The 13010-nt window shown below is 35.9% G+C and overlaps 1 protein-coding gene across 1 annotated transcript in view; it reads left to right on the forward strand.

The window, feature by feature from the left end:
- Window positions 1-13010, forward strand: part of LOC143019555 (uncharacterized) — a 67820-nt gene that overhangs the window by 34832 nt on the left and 19978 nt on the right. The window lies entirely within an intron of this gene.

Raw genomic sequence — 13010 nt, forward strand, 5'->3', positions numbered from 1 at the left:
TTTAGTGCAGTGGCATAATGTGAAGTCCTCTTTTGTTCCTATACCAACCCACTGAATAATACACACACACATACACACTTCAACGAACGGACGGCTTAGAAGACGTTCTGAAGAAAATTGAAGTTTCGTGGATGCCAACGCAAAGAGAAGTGCCTATTGTATTTACAGGGTGGGGGGAAATTGCTCGTGGGGTAGTGGGAAAGTAGGGAAAGAGGAGAAGGGGAGGGATTGCTGAGGGAAATGGAAGGAAATGAGGAAGGAGAGGACTTGGCCCAGGCAGACAGGCGAAAGGTAAACAAACGGCCCCCCGACCAGCTGAGCGACGATGAAATGTCTAATAAAAATGTAAAGATTAGAAGTATAGATAAGAGCAATACAGTAGAAAGTGATGAGAATATTTTCCAGGGATTTAAAGAGGGTGGGGGGGACACCCCCCCCCCCCCCCGACTGACAAGACTAGAAGAGAAGGTCGATAAGATGATCGAGGACTTGGAGCGTAGGTTCGGTCATGTTAACAACATTGTACGGAGGGTTGAAAAATTGGAAGAACTAGAGAAGGCGAACAAAAACTTAACTAAGGAAATTGAAGAATTAAAAAAACAGTTAAAAGAAGTAAAAGAAGAGAATAAAGTCTTAAAGGAGAATAATAAGGAGAACAAGGAGGGTTGGAAAAAAATAAAAGAAAATAGCAAAGTTGCATTCACTGACATAATCAGACAGCAAATGAATGAACAAACTGAAAACTCAGTTATTAAAGTGATGAGACAGAAGGAGAATATAGTAAGAGACTTAGCAGACAGAAAGAAATGTATAATTATATTAGGAATGGAAGAGAAACATAACCCAGATAGAATCACAAGAATCAAAGAGGAAAATGAAAAAGTACGAAATTTACTAGAATTAGTTCAGGAAGATGAACCAGAAATAATGAAACAAATCGAAGAGAAATTCAGGCTCGGGAAATATAGTACAGACAAGACCAGACCAATTAAGATTAAATTCAGGTCACAAACTACAGCTGAGAATATCTTATCCAAAACAGGGAAACTAGCAACAAGTGAACAATATAAAAAGGTATGGATAAAAAGGGAAATGAATAAAGAGGAAAGAGAGGAAGAAAAACAGAAAAGACTTGAAGCTAAGGAAAAAAAAAACGAGATAAGAACGAAGTCAGAAAAAGAGAGATTCTATTGGAGAGTAGTGAATATGAAACTAAAGAAAGTCGACATACAAGAGAAAAACAAAAGGGAAACAGAGAACACAATGGAAGTGGCAGAAAACTAAGAGTGTCTTACACAAATATAGATGGATTAATAACAGGATAGAATGAGCTGAATGATTATTTGAAAGAAAAAGAACCAGACATAATGGGAATTGTAGAAACAAAATTAAAAGGTCCACTACCACCCAACAGTGTAGGACATGATGCATATAATTATTGGATTAGAAACAGAGTGAAAAAGGAAGGGGGTGGAGTTATGTTCCTGACTAAGAAGGATATAAACGTGAAGTGTGTCACATATGGAAAGAATACAATAGAGATGATAATGATGGAAGTAGAAGACAGAGATAAGAAGAGCAGAAAGTTTGTGATAAATTACGTGCCCCCGAAAACAGCCTCATGGGAAGAGAGTGAACATAAAAGTATGTTAGAGGACACAAAGATAACATTAAACAAGATAATAGAAGAGGGAGGACAAATAGTTATGATGGGCGACTTTAATTGCAAAGAAATCTGCTGGGAAGAAATGACAGTAAAGGGTGGAGACAGCTCATGGGGAAACGCTCTACTTGAGATGGTTACTGACCATACAATGACACAATGGATACAGGAGAACACTAGGTATAGAAATGAAGAAGAGCTATCGAGACTAGACCTAATAATTACATCTGAACCTAGAATAGTGGACAAAATTGAATATAAAACACCAATAAGTAAAAGTGACCACATATTGATTGAACTGGAACTTAATGAAGAAAAATATATGAAAAGAAATGAACAATATAGAAAAGGAAGAGTGATGTATGAAAAAACAAACTTTGATAAAATAAGAGAATTCTTTCAAAAGGAAAACTGGGAAGAAATATACAAAGAAGAAACAACAGTAGAAGAGAAATGGAATATTTTGACAAAAATTTACAAAAAAGGAGTGGAAAAGTATGTCCCAAGACAAAAACAAGAAAAAGAATATGTAAAATGCTGGTACAACAAAAGTTGTAGGGAGTTAAAAGACAAAAGAGACAAAGCCTGGACCAGATGGAAAAAAGACAGAAGACCTGAAAAATGGAAAATATATACCTGTTATAGAAATGAATATGTACAAACGTGCAGAGAGGAAAAGAGAAAATATGAAAAAGATATCATAGAAAAGTGTAAAGATCAACCAAAACTATTCTACAGATTTGTAAACAATAAACTGAAAAAACAAACAAGACTTGGAGAAATTAAGACAAGAGGAATACACTGAGGAAATGGAAATGGCGGAAATTATGAACAAACATTTTAAATCAGTGTTTACAAGGGAGAACATACAACCTGAAGAGAACGAATGGAAAGAGAAAGTCCCCCCTATGGAAGAAATAAAAGTAACAAAGAATGAAATATTAACACACTTGAGTAATCTTGATGTCAGAAAATCGCATGGACCAGATGAAATAGCAAACTGGATACTGAAAGAATGCAGGAATGAACTGGCAGACAAAATACATAGCATACTAAATAGTTCCTTGAAAGAAGGAAAAGTTCCAGAAGATTGGAAAAAAGCAAATATAGTACCTATATATAAAGGAGGAAATAAAGAAGAACCTACCAACTATAGACCAGTCTCTCTAACAAGTACAATAGCAAAAATTTGTGAAAGAATTATCAAAAGTAGATGGGTAAAATATTTAGTAAAAAACAAAGTGATAAATCCAAGGCAATTTGGATTCAGACAAGGACGATCATGCGTCACCAATTTAATATGTTTCTATTCAAGGCTAATAGATATAATACAAGAAAGAGATGGATGGGCGGACTGTGCATTTCTAGACCTAAAGAAAGCTTTTGACAAAGTACCACATAAGAAGTTGCTTAAGAAATTAGAAACTGAAGGAGGAATACAGGGCAAACTACTAAATTGGATGGAAGACTTTTTGCAAGAAAGAAAAATGAGAGTAGTGATAAGAAACCAGCACTCAAAATGGGATGAAGTAATAAGCGGTGTTCCGCAGGGAACAGTTCTGGCCCCAATAATGTTTGCTATATATATTAATGATATGGATGAAGGAATTGAAAGCTATATGAGCTTCTTTGCAGATGGTGCAAAACTACTGGAAAGAGTGAAAACTGAAGAAGATTGTGAATCACTACAGAGAGATCTAAATAAAGTACAGGAATGGAGTAGGAAGTGGGAAATGGAGTTCAATACAAAAAAGTGTAGTATAATGGAATTTGGAAAAAGCAAAAACAGAATAACAGGAGCATATAAATTGGGAGAAGAAGGAATAAAAAAAGTAGAAAATGAGAAGGACCTGGGAGTCATTGTTATGAATAATATGTCACCTGAGAAACATATAAATAAGATTTTTGGAGAAACTTATAATTTAATAAGAACAATCAAAGTTGCATTTACATACCTGGATGAAGAAATGGTGAAGAAAATCCTAATCACTCTGATAAGACCAAGATTGGAATATGCAGCAACGATATGGTCACCAAGTACAAAAAAATGTATAAAAAAAACTTGAAAGAATACAAAGAGCAATTACAAAATTGGCACCAACACTCTCAAAACTATCATATGAAGAGAGACTAGAAAAACTTGAACTACAGACACTAGAGCAAAGAAGAGAGAGAGGAGATTTGATAGCTATTTACAGAATCATGAAAGGCATAGAAATTACTGATAGAGAGAATCTGATAAAATGGGATGACAGAAATACAAGAGGACACGGAAAGAAAATAAAAAAAGACAGCTATAGAAGAGATTTGAAAAAGAACAGCTTTCCTCACAGAGTAATAGACAGTTGGAACAAGTTAGATGAGAAAGTGGTGTGTGCAAAAACAATACATGAATTTAAAAATAGTTTAGATAAAATGAGATATGAAGACGGGACCCCACGAGCATAGCTCCCCTTCCCGTAAAATACAACTAGGTAAATACAACTAGGTAAATACATGAAACCAGATAAGCATATAAACAAGATGTTCGGAGAAACCTACAACTTATTGAGAGCAATCAAAGTGGCATTTATCTATATGGACGAAGAAATGATAAGGAAAATACTACACTAATAAGACCAAAACTCGAGTACGCAGCATCACTTTGGACACCCAGTACCAAAAAGAATATTAAGAAACTAGAAAGATTACAAAGAGCGACAACAAAACTAGCACCGACACTCGCCGAACTAACATATGAGCAAAGACTATCCAAATTGAACCTACCAACTCTGGAACAAAGAAGAGAAAGAGGAGATTTGCTAACTATCTACAGAATAATGAAAGGAATGGAAGTTTTAGACAGGAACGACCTATTAATGTGGGACAACGGTAAAACAAGAGGACACGGAAAAAAATTGAAAAAGGATAGTTATAGAAAAAACTTGAAAAGGAACAGTTTCCCACACAGAGCGATAAATACATGGAACAAATTAGACAACAAAACAGTATGTGCTAACACTATACAAGATTTTAAGATAAAACTTGATGCGGAGAGATACAAAGACGGGTCACCACGAGCATAGCTCCCCTCCCGTATATTACAACTAGGTAAATACAGAGAAGAAGTTATGGCTTTCGAGTGACTGCTATGGTGTAAAGGTATTAACATATAAAATGGAGGAAGGAAAAGGAGAAAAAAGGAATATTGAACCAATGGAAAGAGAATTATACATGAGCAGAGTCGAATTGCCACTTTGAGTGATACCAAAGAGGACTTGTTTAAATGACACCCAAAAAATCAACTCAAAGGTGAGAATTTTTTTTTTCAAGTTTTCAAAGAGACAAAGGAATATTAGGTAAAGAGTTAGATGTAGAAAGAGAAACTAGGTATAGAAATGTACTAAGAAATTGAGACATTAATGACTTGATGGAGAAACTAATAGATTTAAAAATAGATTATAGAGCAGTGCACAGAGAAGTGACTAATCTACGAAAAGCCAACGAAGAAATGAACTGAGAGCTTAATAACCTAAAAAGTGAACTATGATCAGAAGTGATAATGAAAGAAAAATGAAGACAGAAACAAAAATGAGAAACTGAAAAAAAGAGGTAAAAGAACAAATACAAGCAGTGACCAAAAAAGTGGGAGAATCAATTAAGGAGACAGATCTCCTAGAAATAGAAAATCAGTGGAAACAAGAACAAGAAAATCAGAAAATGAAAATTAAAGAAATAGTACAACAACAGGTAGAGGAAAATGCTAAAGAAACTGTTATTAAAGTAATTAAAGAAAAGGAAAACTGGGTAAGAGACACAGTGGATAAAAAAATGGATTGTAGTTTATGGTATTAAAGAAAACATAATATATACAAACGTGAAAGAGAAAAAAGAAGAGAAAGAAATTCCAAAGGAAATTCTGAAAGTGGTTAAGTAGAAGGACAAGAACTCGACAAAGACATCGAGGAGGTGCATAGGATGGCACAATACTCTAGAGAAAAACACTATAGGCCACTAAAAATCAAATTAAGGACTCAAATGATAGCTGAAGAAGTATTATCAAAAGCAGCAAAGCTAGCAAATAGTGAAAATACTAGAAGACACAAAGAATGCATTAATTGAGTTATTAAAAGAAGGATAAAACATAGTAATTATGGGTGACTTTAACTCAAAGGAAATATGTTGGGAAGAAATGTCAGTAAAAGGTGGAGAGGAACTTTAGGGAAATATTCTATTGGATATGACCACCATTGAATAGGTACACATTGACTCAATGGTGAAGGAAAATACCAGATATAGAAACAATGAAGAACTGTCCAGACTAGACTTGATATTCACATCAGAGCCTGAAAGCGTAGACAAAACGGAATACAAGACACCTATTGGGAAGAGTGATCACATACTAATAGAGTTCGAACTAAAAGAACAAAACGATGTGAGAAGAAATGAGAAACATAGAAAAGGAAGACTAATGTATAACAAAATGGACTTCGAAAAACTTTCAAAATGTTCAAAATGCTAACTGGGAATTTTCTTTAAATGAAGAAACAAAGATGGAAGAGAAGTGGAACATATTAAAAGAAAAATACAAAGAGGGAACAGATAAATACGTACCAAAGAAGAAGCAAAAAAGGTATACATAAAGTGTTGGTATAACAAAAACCGTAGTGAAGCTAAAGATAGAAAAGACAAAGCCTGGAAAAGATGGAAAAAAAAGACCAAATGGCAAACATACATCAAACTACGAAACAAATATGTAAAAATACGCATACATACATACATATATCAAAGGCTTTTTCCCCCTTACATGGGGGGTAGCTAAAAAAGAAAATGGCATAGAAACCACTCCCACCCATTCCATTTCCTATATATTCCACTCCCCTCCACCCTCCCTCTTATCTTAGCACCTCCTGGATGACGGGTCATCCCTGCATCCTGTCCACTGCCCTGGGTCAGAAGCAGTGTCACAAGACACAACAAATCCAAAATATTGGAAGACACAAAGAATGCATTAATTGAATTATTGAAAGGATGAAACATAGTAATTATGGGTGACTTTAACTCAAAGGAAATATGTTGGGAAGAAATGACAGTAAAAGGTGGAGAGGAACTTTGGGGAGATATAAGTTGAGCGCAACTTTTCTTATATATTTGTATACTCAAGTTACATACACATACACAAAATTTTGTGTTCAACCCATCTCCACTATGATAGTACAATTTGTAAGTATACAACTCAGGAAATTATTTGTACAACACTGATTGGGTCACAGTGCACAGATTTACGTGTACGTGTATGTAACTCGAGCATACAAATATATAAGAAAAGTTGCACTCAACTTATGTCTTTCTTGATGGTGCAATCAGTTAAGTCACTATCACTTGTCACGTGCTAGCGGAGGCTCGAGTCCTTGGCTGTACCACGTTTTAATTTCTGCTGTATGCCTCCTTGAGTTTCTTGATATTGATGGCTTAGAATTAACGTGATTGTGGTTGAAAAATGTAAATCTGTGCTCTGGGACCAAATCATTGTTGTACAAATACTTACCCTCATTGTATATTTACCAGTTGTACTGTCATGATGGAGATGGTTGAACGCAAAATTTTGTGTACATGTAACTCGAGCATACATATAAGAAAAGTTTAGCTCAAATTATATCACTCTTGATGATGCAATCGGTTAAGTCACTATCACTTGTCATGTGCTAGCATGTTTTAATTTCTGCATGTATGCCTCCTCAAGTTTCTCGATGTTGATGGCTTACAATTAAAGTAAATTGTGGTTGATAAATGTAAATCTGTGCACTGGGACCCAATCATTGTTGTACAAATACTTGCCCGCATTGTATACTTACCAACTGCACTATCATGATGGAGATGGGTTGAATGCAAAATTTCGTGTACGTGTATGTAACCCAAGCATACAAATATATAAGAAAAATTGCGCTCAACTTATATCTCTTGATGGTGCAATTGGTTAAGTCACTATCACTTGTCATAGGCTAGTGGAGGTTCGAGTTCTTGGCTGTACCACATTTCAGTTTCTGGATATATGCCTTCCCAAGTTTCTCGATGTTGATGGCTTAGAATTAAAGTGAATTGTGGTTTATGAATACACACACACACACACACACACACACACACACTTTCGTCGGATGGACGGCGAAGATTGGAGTTCTGAAGAAAAAGTGAAATTTTCGTGGATCTCAACGCAAAGTACCATATTGTATTTACAGGGAAGGGGAAAGCTCGTGGTGTAGGGGGAAAGTGAGGAAAAAGGAGAAGGGGAGGGATTACGGAGGGAAATGGAAGGAAATGAGGAAGGGGAGGACTTGGTCCAGGAGGCCAGGCGTCATGTAAACAAGAGATGGACCGATGATTTTGGTGAAGGGAAATAAATGCAAGGGTAGTGGGCAAGGGTTTGGAGATGGTTAAAGAAAATGGAGAAAAGTGGGAGGTGAGCCAGCTGTTGTTTGCGGACGACACTGCGCTTGTGGCAGGATCGGAGGAGGGATTGAGGAAGTTGGTGGCAGAGTTTGGGAGAGTATGTGATAGAAGAAAGCTAAAGATAAATGTGGGTAAAAGTAAGGTGATGAGATGTACAAGGGGTGAAAGTGGTAGTAGACTGGAAGTGAGCATTAAGGGAGAGCGACTGGAGGAAGTGGATAGTTTTAGATACTTGGGTGCAAATGTGGCAGGAAAAGGTGGAGTGAAGGTGGAGGTAGAATGTAGATTGAGAGAAGCGAGTAAATGCCTAGGTGGATTAAAGAGTAATAAGGAATAGACATTTGGGAATGGATGCTAAGAGGAGACAGTATGAAGGAGTGATTGTGCCAACAGCACTGTATGGGGCAGAAACATGGAACATTATAGAAGAAGAGAGAAGGAGTTTGAATGTGTTTGAGATGAGGTGTCTGAGAAGTATGATGGGGGTTACTAGGCTAGATAGAGTGAGAAATGAGGAGGTGAGGAGGAGAACAGGGGTGGAAAAGGAGCTGGGAGATAGGGTTGATGAAAGAATATTAGGATGGTTTGGACACATGGAAAGAATGAGTGAAGAAAGACTAGTAAAAGAGGTATGGAAGGCAGATGTGGAGGGACTGAACATGAGGGGACGTCCTAGGATGAGGTGGATGGATGGGGTGAAGGGGGCTTTGGGGAAGAGGGGAACGTCTGTTGAGTAAGGATGGGAGAGGACAGAAGACAGGGGTGAATGGAGAATGGTTGTATATGGATGATGTTGTGATTGCATGAGGTGGAATGGGCTGGGGGGTGAAGTAGTATGTGTGAGCAAAATTTGACGCAGCCCAAAGGGATTTCTCCCCGTCCTCTCCTTTTATGCAATGGGGGGACGGAGAGGGGGAGTCGCCGATTTAATGAAGCGGCCTTGCTGTGGATGTGCTGTGTCTTGCGACACTGATTCTGACCTAGGGCAGTGGACAAGGTGCAGGGATGACCCGTCATCCAGGAGGTGCTCAGATAAGAGGGAGGGTGGAGGGGTGTGGAGTGTATTCAGGGATGGAATGGGTGGAAATGATTTTATGCCTTTCCCTTTTTGGCTACCTCCCTTGTAAGGGGGAAAAAGCCTTGGTATATATATGTATGTATGTAAAGATTAGAAATATAGATATGAGCAGCACAATGGAAGGTGAGGATAATAATTTCCAGGGACTTAATGAGGGGGGGGGAGCGGATACCAACCTCCCCCGATTAGCAAGACTAGAGGAAAAACTTAAACAAATGACCGAACATTGGGAGAATAGGTTCGGTAACATAGCAAAGATTGCACAGAGAGTTGAAAAATTGGAAGAACTAGAGAAGGTGAACAAAAACTTAACTAATGAAATAGAAGAATTAAAAAGACAGTTAAAAGAAGTAAAAGAGGAGAATGAAGAATTAAAGAGGAATAATAAAGACAACAAAAAGGCCATAGCAAAAAAGCACAGGGTTGGAAAAAAATCCAAGAAAACAGTAAAGTTGCATTTACTGACATAATTAAGCAGCAAATGAAAGAACAAACTGAAGACTCAGTTATTAAAGTGATGAGACAAAAGGAGAATATAGTAAGAGACTTAGCAGATAAAAAGAAATGTATAATTATATTAGGAATGGAAGAGAAACATAACCTAAATAGAACCACAAGAATCAATGAGGAAAAAGAAAAAGTAATCAGTTTACTAGAATTAGTTCAGGAAGATGAACCTGAAATCATGAAGCAAGTTGAAGAGAAGTTTAGACTCAGAAAGTATAGTACAGATAAGACCAGACCAATTAAGATTAAATTCAGTTCACAAATGACGGCAGAGAATATCTTAGCAAAATCAGGGAAACTAGCAGCAAGTGAACAATATATAAAGGTATGGAGAAAAAGAGAAATGAATAAAGAGGAAAGAGAGGAGGAAAAAATAAAAAGATATGAAGCTAAGAAAAAAAAACGAGAACAGAACAGAGTCAGAAAAAGAGAAATTATATTGGAGAGTAGTGAATATGAAAGTAAGGAAATACGACATACTAGAGAAAAACAAAAGGGAAACAGATAATGCAATGGAAGTGGCAGAAAACTAAGAATGTCTTACACAAATATAGATGGATTAATAACAGGATTGAATGAGCTGAATGATTATCTGAAGGAAAGAGAACCGGACATAATGGGAATTGTAGAAACGAAATTAAAAGGTCCATGATGCATATAGTTATTGGATTAGAAACAGAGAGACAAAACAAGGGGGTGGAGTTATGTTCCTGACTAAGAAGGATATAAACGTGAGGTGTGTCACATATGGAAAGAATACAGTAGAGATGATTATGATCGAAGTGGAAGACAGAGATAAGAAGAGCAGAAAATTCGTGATAAATTATGTGCCTCCAAAAACAGCCTCGTGGGAAGAGAGTGAACATAAAAGTATGTTAGAAGACACAAGGATAACATTAAATAAGATAATGGAAGATGGAGGAAGAATAGTTATGATGGGAGACTTTAATTGCAAAGAAGTCTACTGGGAAGGGATGATAGTAAAGGGTGGAGACGGCTCATGGGGAAATGTTCTACTCGAGATGATTATTGACCATACAATGACACAGTGGATACAGGAGAACACTAGGTATAGAAATGAAGAACCATCGAGACTAGACCTAATAATCACATCTGAACCTAGAATAGTGGACAAAATTGAATATAAAACACCAATAAGTAAAAGTGACCACATATTGATTGAACTGGAACTAAATGAGGAAAAATACATGAAAAGAAATGAACAATATAGAAAAGGAAGAATGATGTATGAAAAAACAAACTTTGATAAAATAAGAAAATTCTTTCAAAAAGAAAACTGGGAAGGAATATACAAAGAAGAAACAACAGTGGAAGAGGAATGGCATATTTTGACAAAAATTTATAAAAAAAAAGGAGTGGAAAAGTATGTCCCAGGACAAAAACAAGAAAAAGAATATGTAAAGTGCTGGTACAACAAAAGTTGTAGGGAGATAAAAGACAAAAGAGAAAAAGCTTGGACCAAATGGAAGAAAGACAAAGGATCTGAAAAATGGAAAATATATACTTGTTATAGAAATGAATAAGTACAAGTATGCAGAGAGGAAAAGAGAAAATATGAAAAAGATGTCATAGAAAAATGTAAAGATCAACCAAAACTATTTTACAGATTTGTAAACAACAAACTGAAAAACAAACAAGATTTGGAGAAATTGAGACAAGGAGGAGTTGAATACATAGAGGAAATAGAAATGGCGGAAATTATGAAGAAGCATTTTAAATCAGTGTTTACAAGGGAGAACATACAACCTGAAGAGATCGAATGGAAAGAGAAAGTCCCCCCCATGAAAGAAATAGAAGTAACAAAAAATGAAATAATGAAACAATTGAGTCATCTTGATGTCAGAAAATCGCATGGACCAGATGAAATAGCAAGCTGGATTTTGAAAGAATGCAGGAATGAACTGGCAGACAAAATACATAGCATAATAAACAGTTCCTTGAAAGAAGGAAAAGTTCCAGAAGATTGGAAAAAAGCAAATATAGTACCTATATATAAAGGGGGAAATAAAGAAGACCCTACCAACTATAGACCAGTCTCTCTAACAAGTACAATAGCAAAAATATGTGAAAGAATTGTCAAAAGTAGATGGGTAAAATATAAAAAAAAAAAAAACAATGTGCTAAATCCAAGGCAATTTGGATTCAGACAAGGACGATCATGCATCACCAATTTAATATGTTTCTATTCAAGGCTAATAGATATAATACAATAATGAGATGGATGGGCTGATTGTGCATTTCTAGACCTAAAATAAGCTTTTGACAAAGTACCTCAAAAGAAGTTGCTTAAGAAATTAGAAACCGGAGGAATATAGGGCAAACTGCTTAAATGGATGGGAGACTTTTTGCAAGAAAGAAAAATGAGAGTAGTGATAAGAGACAAACACTCAAATTGGGATGAAGTAATAAGTGGTGTTCCACAAGGAACAGTTCTGGCCCCAATAATGTTTGCTATATATATTAATGATATGGATGAAGAAATTGAAAGTTATATGAGCTTCTTTGCAGATGATGCAAAACTATGAAAAAAAGTGAACACGGAAGAAGATTGTGAATTACTACAGTGTGATCTAAATAAAGTACAGGAATGGAGTAGGAAGTGGGAGCTGGAGTTTAATGCTAAAAATTGTAGTATAATGGAATTTGGAAAAAGCAAAAAAAGAATAGTAGGATCATATAAATTGGGAAAAGAAGGAATAAAAAAAAGTAGAAAATGAGAAGGACCTGGGAATCATTATTATGAATAATATGTCACCTGAGAAACATATAAACAAGATTTTTGGAGAAACTCATAATCTAATAAGAACAAAGTGGGATTTACGTACCTGGATGAAGAAATGGTGAAGAAAATACTAATCACTTTGATAAGACCAAAATTGGAATATGCAGCAACGATGTGGTCACCAAATGCAAAAAAAATATATAACAAAACTTGAAAGAATACAAAGAGCAATTACAAAATTGGCACCAACACTCACAAAACTATCATATGAAGAGAGACTAGCAAAACTTGAGCTACAGACATAAGAGCAAAGAAGAGAGAGAGGAGATTTGAGAACTATTTATAGAATCATGAAAGGCATAGAAACTATTGATAGAGAGGATATAATAAAATGGGATGATAGAAATACAAGAGGACACGGAAAGAAAACCAAGAAAGACAGCTATAGAAAAGATCTAAATAAGAACATCTTTCCCCACAGAGTAATAGACATTTGGAAGAAGTTAGATGAGAAAGTGGTGTGTGCAAAAACAATACATGAATTTAAAAACAGTTTAGATAAAATGAGATATAAAGACGGGACACCACGAGCA

The sequence above is a fragment of the Oratosquilla oratoria genome, chromosome 37, assembly GCF_046742065.1.
Source record: "Oratosquilla oratoria isolate Oo_2021 chromosome 37, ASM4674206v1, whole genome shotgun sequence".
Lineage (NCBI taxonomy): Eukaryota > Metazoa > Arthropoda > Malacostraca > Stomatopoda > Squillidae > Oratosquilla > Oratosquilla oratoria.